The sequence below is a fragment of the Anser cygnoides genome, chromosome 3 (assembly GCF_040182565.1).
Source record: "Anser cygnoides isolate HZ-2024a breed goose chromosome 3, Taihu_goose_T2T_genome, whole genome shotgun sequence".
Lineage (NCBI taxonomy): Eukaryota > Metazoa > Chordata > Aves > Anseriformes > Anatidae > Anser > Anser cygnoides.
In genome coordinates this window covers 11,100,230-11,111,233 of record NC_089875.1, presented here as the reverse complement: position 1 = coordinate 11,111,233, position 11,004 = coordinate 11,100,230, and positions in this window count along the sequence as shown.

Sequence of the window (11,004 nt, the reverse complement as noted above, 5' to 3'; positions counted from 1 at the left end):
AGACAGAAGCACTGCCATCACGCAAGCTCCCAGGCATGAGCAGAGCAGCCGGCGTGACCATAAAAAGAAATACAGTGGGCAGGAAAGACGAGAGAAGGACAAGTTTAAGTTCAGTTCTTCCCCAGGCCACATTCACATGATGTGGGAGGGATGGCTGCACATACGTCAAGCAGCATCGTGGGCACCAGCGGCTGGCCCTGGGCAGGGACACCCACCAGCAGCTCCAGGAGCTGCAGCACGCGTGGGCGGTGTGTCTTGGGAGGAAGAGGGAATAAGCCTTGACTCCAGCTGTCCCCATGCAAGGTCAGCCTGGAAGGCACCCAACAGCCAGCCACACGGACACAGGGCACTTAGTATAAAAGCTTACCTTTGGGCAAGGAACGGTGCCCTGAGCATGTCCTGCAAGTCCCATCTTTAGGTATGAAGAATGAGATTCATGAAGGAAGTGAAGAGACCGAAGCAGTCAGATGCTCACACAGCAAACAGGAAATTCAAGCAGGAGGCAGGCAGGTAACCTGCATCTTCTCCAGGCTTTTGCCAATGTCGCTACCACCAGCATCAGCAGAGAAAAGTCAACAGGGGAAACTGGCAGCCCAGACAGCAAGGGCAAAACCCTTGAAGGAGCCAGTTCCTCCCCAGAGAGGGGCAGAGGCTGGCAGAGCCCTGATGACCCATGGGGTGGTTGCACCCTCAGAGGGGCAGGGGTAAAACTCTGCGCACTGCATTTTGAGCCACACCATGCCGTCCCCCAACAGTTTACCTGTCCTCACCTCACCAGCTCCCACCAGGTGACCTGAACAAAACCAATGTCTCACCAGCTTTGCTAAGACCACAACACCACAGGCTCCTTCCCATAGCCCCAGGCAGCAAGAGCCAGATGCAACCCTCATCCCACCTCTGATGCCCTCACCATGGGCCACAACGCATGCAGTTGTTTGAAGGATGTGGCCACATGCCTGCAGCAGAGCCATGCAAAGAGCATGGAGAACCTCTGCAGAAGATAAGGAAGAAGTATTTTCTGGGTGGCATGGAGGGAACACCTCCTTGCCTATCCCATCAGCAGATGGAGGGGTGAGGGCACAGGGCCAGGCCTGTCACAGCACTCTGCCTCGACAACTCCATGCCTTTAATGTGGCACCTGAAAACAGGGCAATGACCCTTCTGAGGGCTGATACGCAATCCAGAGGGGAGAGGAAAGAGCTCTGTTCCTCTGCTTTCCAGCTTCCTGCAGATGTCATTTCCTGGACAAACCATGCAGCAGCTCAGTTCCTCCAAGCAGGAATGCAGGCAATCCTCATTGAGGACCGGGCTGCTGTGGTTACACACAATTTGGGTTGAGGACATCTTGTGCTAAAGCTGTGAGGGTACAGATGAAAACAGGTGCACACATGATGGAGGTAGTGCTTTCGGGACAGGGGAGGTAAAACATCACCAGAGAACACAGAACAGAATTTGGAGGTAAAGGAAAACCACCTTCCAAACAAAATACCTTGCCCATTTAAGGCAACAGAAATACCAGCCACACACTGTTTACAGATTGTTGGTTTATAGAGTTTTAATTCCAATGTGTTCTACTCTCAAATGCTTTAGTCATACACTCCTTGTAAACAAGGTTAGCCTGCCTACTGATAAGCATCATTTTTTTATTTTTTTAAAATTTACCAATTACACTTTTTTTTTTGGGGGGGGGGGGGAGGGAAGAGGGTTGAAGGTAATTCTGGTAATAAGTTCCACTCTTTTTCAAACATACATCATTGGTATTTCCACTGGGGGTGTTAACAGCTTTACTCGAGGCTGCAGTTACAAACCCTAGCCCTCTGATGGGACCTGGGCACGCAAAGATAGAGAGCAGAGCAGGACTGGTGGGCATGGCTGCTGGGGAAGTGCCCAGCCTTGCCCAGCTGTGGCCAGAGCTGGCTGCAGGGCACTGCCACACACAAGCCTCAGGTCACAAATGCTAGAGCAAGCCTTGCCACGACAGGAAAGCATGTCTCACCTGCAGAGGCTGCCTACTCCTCCTCCCAAAAACACTGTTCTGCAGGAACCAAGCCCTCTGTGTGGCAGCCCCTTGGCTTTCCACACTTGCAATGCTCAGCTGGGACTCCAGGAAGAATATTTTCAGTATGCTGTCCTCAGGTTTAACCTAACTTTGAGCTCTTGCAGAAGCAGATAAACCATCTGCTAATAAAACACAGCTTACAAGCATATACAAATGTTTATCTTCCTTCAGGAGCAGTGTTTTATTGACTGATTGTATCTACACAAGTGGAATGAAAGCACAAATACTATAAATCTCTCAGAGAGACATCTTTTTATGAAAAGCAGGAAAAAGGCAATTTCTGTAAAGATAGCTTGCAGAATTAAGAGTAAGGAAATGAAGAATGCTCTTAAAACAAACAAACAAAAAAAAAACAAACAACAAAAAAAAGGAAGAGCAGACTGCAGCTTCTAAACTTCAGTAATTTTCAGACACGCCATTGTGGAGTGAGTTTCCGGCAGCTACAATTGCCGAGTTGGTTGGCCTGCCCAGGCAGCGACAAAGCGCAAATTGAACCACAAGACAAGCTCTAGAGAGTAAAAAGGGTTTACCTCTGTCTTTATGACAACATCAGTCCTCTTTTAAACAAGCAATTCCATGAACAGGACTCTCTTTAACTAGTTGCTCCAGAATAAAAGCAGCAGAATTCTTAAAGTTCCCCTCACCTTGTGGGTTCTCAAACAAGAGGTAAGCCAACTGTCTTTCTATGTGAATCTGCTGCTAGACATTTTCTTCTACCCGAGAATCTGATTTTCACAATGTTTAAAGGCATTTCATACCTCAACCACTCAAAACCCTGGCCATGTCCAGCTGAACTTGTGCCAGAGACCTTGAGGCAGCTGCAAGGAAGGGGACAGCAGCAGAGCCTTGCTCCTGCACAGCCTGCCCAACCCAGGCCATCCCCTTGGAAGCTCCTTGCGCTCCTGCTGAGCCTGAGGCAGGTGGCTGCAGGGCTGCAGACACCTGGCTGTGCCTCCGTCAGTGTCAGGGGGTGTGCGCCCAGCAGGGCATCTGCCCTCTCCCCCTCCCTGCCAGAGGCATCTCTGGCAGGAATGCTTCTTTTCCATGGTCTGGTGATAAATCTGAGGTCAGGCTTGAGCCAGTAAGGTACTTTGGTTTCAAAGCTTAAACCATGTCCTGCAGTTCTTCAGAAATGAAGTAAACAGACATAAAACAAGCACCCTAAAATATTTTAATACCTATTCCAAAACGTGAATCCCAGAGACAGAGGCTACCAAAGTCAAACAACAGAGCAGAAATTGCTTAGCACATACGTAGGAGATGGCAACAACTTCTCTTGCAGCCAAGAGCCAAAGCCCCACAAGGAGCTGTGCTCCAAAGCAGTGCAACCTGGCTCTAGGCAGCAGCATCAGCCAGTGGGGTTGAGGAGCTGCTAGACATCTCCCCTCCTCCCTCCACCGTAACTAAGAGCCAGATAAGGGGGTGGCACCAGGTGCATCATTTGCCATATACTGCTTTTCAGGTAAGCAGAGCTACACCTGGCCGCCTGTCGGCATGGCATTGGACAGAGCTGGCTGGGAGCACGTGGGTCTTCCCAGCAGGAGGGGGTCCCACCTGGGCAGGCAGGCTGGGAGGAGGCCCTGCCGACTTCAGCAGGAAGCCAACGTGCCACCCAAAACACCATCTCACATGGCTAAGGTTGCCATGGAAACACTATCCTATATAGGTCACCCAGTCCCTTCCCAGCCCCCCCGCTGAACGTTGGGATCTTGTTCCACCTGGCATTAGAGCAGCTTGGGATACATGCTGGAGGTGACTCACACCTGCTGTGGCTCCCTGTCTTTATGCACAGTGCAGACACTGGCCACAGAGGCACCAGGACTTCTTAAATAGCAATTAGATGGCAGCCAAGCAAAGCAACATTACTTCCAGTAAAGACTCTTGTACCAGGTATGCAGCCCACGCTAAGTCCCATCATACAAAAGTGAAGATCCCAGCACCACCTCTGAGTCCTCAGAGCCAAATTCAAGCAGCAGATTTTAAGCAGAGTTAGATTACAAGTGATGAATACCCCTCAATTCCTACATGAAAATCTGAAGTAAGAGGCAGGTCTCAGATACTCCTCTTGCTGTGATATGCAGCTTGCAGCTCTCATTATAATTACTTCTAGAAATATTTCTCGGGGGGGGGGGGGGGAGGGGGGGAACAACCCAAAGGTATAACTGATAACCTATTTGCTCAGCAATAATCCTGCAAGCATGCCACATTACATCACTGCCCTGTCTTTGCCAGCTTGTGAGATTCAGGTCATGGTCTTCGTGCTATTACTCAAAGCCCTCCATCTCCAGGAGGCTGCCTATAAATATTGGAAACCATCTCCTTCTCCATACGGCTTCAACATCCCAGTAGAACAAGGCTGCAGAGAGGGCACTTTGGATCAAGGCAGTGGCTGCGAAAGATAAGGGAACCTGCTAGAGGAGACGTGGCCTCCACTGCACAGCTCACCTCCCCAGAACGACCACTTGAGGAGCTTCCAGCTCAGAGCCAGCTGCAAAACTCATTTCTTCGCCTGAATTGACCTCACACAAGTGCCTTCTAAGCAGGGAAACACAGCAAGCCCATAAAGTATCAAAGAAAACAAAACCCTAATAAAAATAATCAAGTTATCCTTCCTATGTACCAGGAGAGAAAGAAGGAGGAACAAGATTATTTCCATGTTTAAGTGCCTGTGATGAGCTCAGATGCTACAATTGCCATTACAGCAGTAAGGAAATGGCTGACAGCTGGCTCATCAAGGCATCTATAAATAATGCAGTACATCTCCAGACCTGTAGTTAATTTGCCAAAATGTATGTTACAACTAGCCTGGACACTATGTTCTTTTAAATACATGAATCAATTATAGGGTGACATATAGTATATTAGCATTAATTGTATGTTTATGTTACCTATATGTTACACAGTTACGCTACCTGTAACTATGTTATAGGTATTCTTATGGGCATATAACCAAAGCCTTCCATGCCAATTCTGGAAGCACACTTTGCAAGGAGAGAAGCAGTTCCCCATGCTCTGAGCAGGTGCCACCTGTCACTGGACCAAGGCACCGTCAAGACAAGGACTGCCTGGTGCCTGAGGCTGCTCAACCCTCTGCAGTTATCGCCAATCAGTAGGCTTTCGGTGTGACCTCCGGCAGCCCCATGGGTGGTATACACCTGTCCCCTCCCTCAGACAGCTCAGAGCAGCCACCCGTGCAAAGGGCTGTCCAGTGAGTGAGGATCTCTTCTGTCACAAGCCTGACACATCACCTGTTTGAGCAGCTCCTACAGACCTGCTCCCATGGGTTCCCCACATCAGAGGGGAACACACAGGCTTGCTTTCTGACTGCCCAAAGCTCTGCTTCAGCAGTAGCATGGTTGGCCAACTCAGGTCCTTGTGTGCCCACAGAACTGACAAAAAATCACTGGCCTTAGTTTTAAAAGATGTAAAGTCTGAATGGATTTTTTAAGATAACACAGACCTCTGTGAGGCTGTTCCTACAAAGTCACCTTCTGCAGCATGCTTTACAGTGTCAGATTTTGCTGTGTTTAGTCTGGCATGGAAAAAAAACAACAGCTGATTTTATCATAAAATTTCAGAATTTGAGTCAAAACTCTTCTCTGCTGATTGCTTTTTAAAAGTCAGATGTGTCATAGCCCCATTAAAAAGAAATTACTTCTGCGTCTGTTCTAACCATCCAGCAGCAGTTTAATGCTGCTTAGCATCCAGAACACAACTGTGAAGTACTGCTTAATAAAATTACAATTGGTCTAGGAGCAGTTCTTCAACCCACTATTTTGCACACCTCTCCCCCCCTTTTTTTAGGGCAGTCCTTTGCTTAAAGATTCAATATCACCAAAGCGTACCCTAGCAAGTTTGCAAAGATTAAAACTGAAGTCAGAAAATACAAAGAATAAGCCTTTAAATGACCTTTGAAGTGCATGGGAGAGTATTCAAAAGGCTTATAGTTTTAAAAAAATAAACATGTAATGATCCTGCTGTACTTATTTTTAACATGCAGTTTTTCTAAATCCTCATATTTGACAACATTGTCCAGAACTGGGCTTTAGCAACACTGCAGTGGCTCTCAGACACACAAGAGACCTCACACTTCACCACATTCTTCAGGTAGCAGCGGGGATGTTGCAGGCTCAGTTTAATGAGGCCAGTTGTGGTTTTGTTTTGCTGTTCCTGGACAGGGCCAGTCTTCACGCTGGTGGAGGTCTGTGGTTTCTTTCCCAGGATGGACTGTGGGAGCTTCGCAGCTCCAATTCCCCAGCATGCCACAAAACCCCTACTGCAGGTGCAGGACAGGAGCAAGCCGATGTCATAGGCACCAGCTGCTCGAGACAACCTCAGGCTGCCCTGGGAGCTGCAATTCTCCACCTTTCCCTCCTGCCTTATCACCCACCAGATACCGCTTTGGAGCTCTGGCTTCCCCAGCTCAGGCTCCTTCCCACCTCTCATGTAACAGGAAGAAGTTTGGTTGATGATGCCAGATTCTACCCAAAATTTGTGTTTTTGTATAGAACTCTCTTCATAGAGATTGCTGACTGCCTTTTCCTACTCCATCCTCACAGTCAGGTCTGTGGCTGCTGAGAACATCTGCAGACCTCCTCCCCTTCCACACACACTGATTTCCCAGGAAAGTCTGCCTGAAGTTCATAACCCACACCTTTGTCTTCAGCACGATGGAAGTTACTGATGGGCTCCTCATCCCTCCAGCCTCCTTGCAGCTGTCTCCCCACAGCCTCAGCACATGATAGTCACTGGACCAAGCCTCTCCACTGCCACCCCATCCTCATTTCCTCACATCCACACTCCAGCCATGGGGCCTGCAGTGCTCCTGAAACCAGGCCAGCAGCACAGGAGGACAGGTTGCCATTAGTCACAATGCCTGGTTGTTCACAGAAACCTGGCCCTGAATTCAGGCATGCAGAATTGATGGGCTTCTACAACTTGTGCAGCTGAGGAAGACCAGGGTTATAAGCCATCCCCATCTCATGCTGTGGATTCAGTGACTCCACCAGCCAAGCAGCACAGAAGCATGCTGCAGTAACAGGCGTCTGACACACTGAAGCTGGGCCTGGAGGCATCTACTGAAGCGCGTCCTCTTTCAGTCAAACTCAGGCATCTTCAATAGTCCCATGGGAGACAGTTGTGGCCACATCTGCTGTGTGGAAGGGACAGTTTTATGCATGTGGGGGAGGCATCAGTGCAGGGGCTGGTGCTCAGGAGCATCTCTGGAGACAGATGCTCAGACACTGACAGTGTAGCTCTCCATCAGGGAGAAGACAGATGACATTATAGCCTCTACCAGAGCCGCCACCTCAGTTTCTTGATGCACACTGTAATCTAGTGCAACATCGCTTTGACATGTGTTATAACCATTTCAGCCTTACTCTTCAGAGCAGTGCAAAACACAGAAGCCTGCAGGAGGTCAGATGCATTCTCTAGTAGGGAAAGAGTGGGGAAGCAGGGGAAGCATCTGGGAAACACAAAGCTGAGCCTGGGTACAGCCTTGAGCACTTTGCATCTCAAAGATGCAGGAATGGCTAAGAAGCTCAGAGCTCAGGACAGGGGAGAGCACCCCAGTGTCCTGGGGACACCTGGAAGAAAAGCCACTTACCTTGGGGAGGACAAGGCAAGGGGCTGCAGCAGTGAGACAAAGGTAGAATAACAACAACAAAAAAATCTTTTCAAAGCAAACTTTAAATTGCACAAGTCAGTTTTCCACTTCTGCAGTTACCATCCACCAGGGTGTAGGGAACTGCAAAGGTGGCATCAATCTCCTCTAAATTACCTCCCATCTAGTGCAGCTGAAATGTTAGCTCTCTCTTAACCTAACAGAAGCCAGCCCTACCTGTTTAATCAAGCAGGCAGTTCTTCACCAGCATAAGAGCTCTTTATATCTACCAAAAAATAATAATCCTTGCAAACTGTAAATTGCTATTATCAGGGCTATGACTTGCCAGGATACAAACATTATTTCAATATAAGGATGAAATAAAGACATCTAATGATATGTCATCCATACAAATTAAGATAGAGGAGGCTGTATAAAAGCCACCACTGCATTATCAATACAATTTATCAGCAAGTTCCCTCACTTACTAAAAATGCATGCGAGTTCTTGCATTCCTCCTTATCACTAGCAGAGGAATTCTGCTGAAATTATTCAGAATCTTATACATATGCATTATATGAATTATACATATACACGATGATAAAGAGACTTGCTGCATCCAACCTGCAAGGAGGAAACCCGCGAGCATCGCTCCCCAGAGCCCAGCTGGGACACAGCCCATGTTCCTTTCACCGCCAGCTCTCCCCAGCAGCCCTCTGCCCCAGAGGCAATCGTGTCAGAAGAGGCATCAAAGCCTGTTATAACCAAGTTCTTCATACAGACATGGAGTTCGTGTGCAGGGAAGAACATCACAGAACAATTACTAAGAGAGCCTGAAGTTCAGGTACACACTCATCCCTGTGTTTGTACATAGCGTCAAAGAGAAATACACGCTTTGAGCCCGGCAGTGTTTGACTGCACAATCATTAGAGAAATTTCTTTACCAGATGTGCTTTGTTTAGCTTTCTGTGGGATAACCCCCCCATGGAATAAACAAGGTGGCAGCCCATTAAGCCTGCACAGTCTCATCACTGTTCCAAGGAGGGAAACAGGGAGAGCACCATGGGTGGCCAGCATGCCCGGCACTCTGCTCCCTGCACAGGTGTCTCCTGGCCGGGACAGGTGAAGCTGAGTCCCCAACACCCAGGTTGAGAGAAACTGCATGAGGAACAGCTCTGGAAGGCCCAGGGCTACGGGGTGGAGAAGTGGAAGGGTTTGGAGATGCCACTTCCACACCTCCCTCTTGCTTCTCTGTGCAGGCCTGCTCTCTGTGCCTCCAGGAAGCACCCACAGGCAAAACTGTGGAGCAAAGCTTCCCTGAGACCTCCGGAGGGGGCCAGGAGGCTCAGCACCCCCAGTCTTGTAACAGCAAGGTGGTGAACAGGACTGGCAGAGCAGGCAAGAGGACAGACACTGACACAAAGTGACCACTGGTCTGGGCTCAGAGGAGCACCTTGCACAATTCAGGTGACACTTGTGACAATTCACACTCAGGAAGAAGAGGCACTGTGTCCTCCCTCATGTAAGCAAATCAGCAGCAAACAGGAAACAAATTCCCTGTGGCCACCAGAAAGACAACAGCCCAGCACGTGTCCCATTGTACAAGGCTTGCATGGTTTTCCACGATGGCTGGTCCAACAGCAAAGCGGCCAGGCACTGCAGCAGGCTGCCTGGAGAGAGACCAGCACCACTGTGCTTCCAAGGGCAGGGCGGGCAGGCAAACTCCCAGCTTGGTGCACCCCACCCTGCTGCCAGGCCAGCCCACACACCCTGACCTGCCTCCAAACAGCAGCCATGCACCCGATGTTTTGCTTCTTCCTGGCTCACGCATGGAGCAGGAAAAGGAGAATGGTGTGAGTCTAAGTGACCAGAAACACCTGTGCTCCATAACACCCACACAAGGAGCAGCTCGCTCCTCTTTTTATCTGGTGTTCTTCATTCAGCTTCTGTCTTTAAGACAAAGCAAACATCGCCCCAGCATTCAGCAAAGAGCTTGAAAAGTCAGTTTTCACCATAACATTGCTGCATTCAGCTTCTCTTACAAATATTTTTGAGAAAAATCTTTAATAGGCTTGAGATAAGGTGTGCAAAACAGGAGAGCTTTATCCAGAAGACAGTAAACATTTCAGATTTTTAGCTACAATTAGTACGCACGCATTTGTGAAGCCCAAGGACTCAGCCAGCAAGCCCTAGAAGTCACAGCTGCCCTACTGACCCTCTTCTCCTCTGCTCTCTGCCAGCAGAAAAAACGTGCATGCGCCAAAAATCTCTTTCAAAATCAGCAATCCACAATTTTAAGGAAAAACTACTGCAGAAGAGATTTCTTTAGCTGTTCCCATTACATCTCAAGTACGTTTCAAACGTTTCAAGCTATGCACAAGCCCCAGGACGCAGATCACCCAGTATTTCCCAGTCTGTAAGAACAGAGCCCTGAGACTTGCACTCGAGCAGAAAGCCTCAAGACGAAGCGTCTCTGCTGCCGCCTGGTGCCCCAGCACGCCTGGCCAGCTGAGAGCTGTGCTCGGCTGCCGGGACACAGTTAGACTACAGCAGCTGCCTCCCACTGAAAAATTTAAAGACTACTGGCAAAATTAAAGCCCAGAAGGCATAAAAGCCAGTATAAATTTAGATAAGCTAGATTTTACCTTGTATATCAATACAATATGGTTGGTTTTACAAACAATACTGATTTACTGTGCAAGCTTTTAGGAAGATTTCACAAGAAAGAATTGGCACAAACATACATCAGCATCACAGCCAGCAGTTGCACTGAAATTATCAAAGCAAACAAAAGCACACACACTCAATAATCAGGCTTTAAGAGAGACTGTATAAACTTATATGGCTGATAAGAAAACCCAAACATCTAATTTTACCTAAGAAGAATGATGATTAACAAGTAACCCAAGGACAAGACTGTATGAGCAAGACTTTTCCTTGCTGGTCAGCCAGCTGCATAAAATAATATCACTGAATGTGGGACAAAACAGGGCTGGAAGGACTTACCAGGGTAAGCAGAGGATTGCACAGACTCATCCTGTGAGCACTTCAGATAGGCACCCACTCCAGCAGACACTCCAAGGGCAAGGGAAGCACATCCCCAACTCCATCCTCTCAGCATTCCCATGTTTGGGGGTACATCCCCAGCAAACACATCCTATCACCCTGAGTCTCCCACCTGACACCCACCACCTCCAGCTGCTACCTCCCATTCCTGATTTAAAGCCACTTTCCTCACTGGATTGGCCAGCCTGCAGGCAAATAAGGCTTTGCTCTCCTTGGCCAGGTGCATCCCATCTCCCATCAGCCTTCCAAAATGGCTCTGCAGGGGTAAAAGCCT